Consider the following 2,567-nt stretch of genomic DNA (forward strand, 5'->3'; position numbering starts at 1 on the left):
CTGCCAAACCCTTCTGCTTATGTAAGGTGATCTCTCGCCTATGCTCAAAACCCTCCAATTACTTTCCATGTTTCTCAATAAAAGCGAAGTCCTCACAATCACCTAAAGGCTGGAAGTTTGGGGAAGAGGCAACACATTTAGGCTACCTTGCTGTACAGGACTCGCCCTCTTTGTTGATGTTAGTCTTGATAACGTGGACTCCAACCTGGACTAGCACTGAGAGACCGGGGTTGAGCCAGAAGTCTGGGAACAGGAAATCAATGGCAGCTAAGTCTTCAAAGGACTTAGATGACGAACTATCTAAAGCCGTGGCAGTTGAAGTAGAAGGGAATTCCCATAGACCCAAAGTTGGGTCTACCATGTCCTTACATATAAGAAGGACAGTCACAAAATATGTGCCCACAAACTGGGGGCTTTGGTGATCTCATCCAGATCTCATGCACCAATGACTCCTGCATTTCCATTTCCAGTTATTTTCCCAAGCTCCAGGTTTGTATATTCAGTTACTCATTATCTCTACATGGAATCTAATAAGCATATCAAATATTAAAAACCAAACATTCCAGACCTCTCCACCTACCCCCACCACTGCTCCCAAACTCTCTCTCCTCCTAAAATTTTCTACACTTCCATAAACAGTAACTCCCTCCTTCTCATAACCTTGAGGCCACCTTCGATTTTTCTATCTCCCTCTCACAGCCCACATCCAACAGATTATCAACTTGTTAAAAAAAATACACCCAGGATCCTATCACTGACACTTTGGTACCAGCCACCATTTTCTCTTGCCCTGCTTACTGCAGCAGTTTCCTACCTGATCTCCTTGCTTCTACCCTTCATAACCTTGTAGTTCATTCTTAACAGAGTAGCCAATGTGAGCTTTGAAGAATTAAGTAAGATGATGCTACTCCTCTGCTCACAGCCCTCCAGTGACTTCCTATCTTACTCGCAACTAAAGCCGGGCTCCTCACGACTGTCTGGAAGGGACTCCATACGATGTGGCCCCCGCGATTTCTGTGCACTCGCCTCCTCTCTCAGTTTCCCCTGATGTCCCTCAGACACTCCAGACATGCCCAGCCTCGAGCTTTTTCCATTTGTTCTCTCTCCTCTGCCTCAACACTCTTCTCATGGATATCCACATGATCTGCTTCTTCAGCGCCAGATCTTCCTCAAACATTCCCTCAACAGCGAGACCCCCCCAACCACCCTGTTTAAAATGACAATTTCCATTCTTGCCCTATGTATTCTCTGTTCTCTTACCTGCTTTATTTATTTTTCCTACAATACTTATCACCATCTAACATACTACGTAGTATCTATCTTTGTTTACTTTCTGTCTTTCTCTGCTAGGATGTAAGCCCCACAAGACAGGGTTTGGTTGGTTTTTTTGGCTTGCTTTGTTCACTGCTGTATCTCCAGTCCTTAAAACAGTGTTGGGCACAAAATCGGTATTAAATTAATGTTAAAAAGGACTGTTGAGTAAAATTTTACTTGAAAATTTTCCATATAGCAAAATACAGTAAATACGGTTTTTAAAAGTAGCACTATGGAAATGCCCAGGAAGTCAAAATAGTGAACATATTTCTTACCCAGATAATCATTTACAAGTGGATACGAGGAATGAAGTAAGAGGTGGAATTTCTTGATGAACTTGAGTAACTTTCTATAGGATTAAACCTACAAAAATAACCCAACTTTCCACTTTTGACTTTAAACAGATGATTAATAGAAAATTAGTTGACAGAGGGGAAAAGACATGCATTGTAAGAAAGTATACTTACTGGAAGGAGGTTTCTTCTACAAAAGAGTAAGTACATGTCATTAATACAAGAGGTAACATGGTATGATACAGATTCATAAAAAGTGAGTTTTGGCTTAATTTCTTTGTATTAATCTTGATCTTCAGTTTCTGAGATCTGTACTTTCTAAGTCAAGAGGTAGTGAACTTTTTCTGTAAATGGCCAAACAGCAAATATTTTAGGCTTTGTGGGCTAAGAGGCAAAATCAAGGATACTATGTAGGTACTTATATAACAAAAGAGAAAACAAATTTCTAAAAATTTTTATTGATGAAATTCAACATATAATAATAATAATCAAAGTCTTATAAGTCTACTGGTTAGAATAATGAAATTCTTTTTGGGGGAATAACACTTCTCTTAATTCAGGTTCAAAGTTAGTGTTCTCTATCATCAAACAAATTGTAAATTTTCGTCCATAAAAGCCATTTTTAGCTCATGGAACATAGAACAGGTGGTGATGGAAGGGTGAGGAATTTGGACCACAGGTCACATTAAATAGTTTGCTGACCCTTGTTCTAAATGCAAATTCAAGAATATAGTTCTCTTGCATAGACTTTCTGCCAGATGAAGATGGGAATAGCATTCTTAGCTAGCAAACTCCTAATATCCAAATAGACTAATTAATTTAGAAATTTGCCAACTCCTCATTAACACTATTCAGACAGGTATTCTTTGCAAGTATAGAAAAAGGTGACAAGGATATTGAATGAATAATCTTACTTGTCTGTACTTTCACTGGTGACCAGCAGGGGGACACAGTTGGATT

At 39.2% G+C, this 2,567-nt stretch overlaps 1 protein-coding gene across 1 annotated transcript in view; it reads right to left on the reverse strand.

Annotated features, from left to right (window-relative positions):
• Nucleotides 1-2,567, reverse strand: part of JAM2 (junctional adhesion molecule 2) — a 70,638-nt gene that overhangs the window by 903 nt on the left and 67,168 nt on the right. The gene's annotated exons all lie outside the window — the stretch shown is intronic.

Source organism: Propithecus coquereli, unplaced genomic scaffold (assembly GCF_000956105.1).
Source record: "Propithecus coquereli isolate 6110/MARCELLA unplaced genomic scaffold, Pcoq_1.0 Scaffold149, whole genome shotgun sequence".
NCBI classification, from domain to species: domain Eukaryota; kingdom Metazoa; phylum Chordata; class Mammalia; order Primates; family Indriidae; genus Propithecus; species Propithecus coquereli.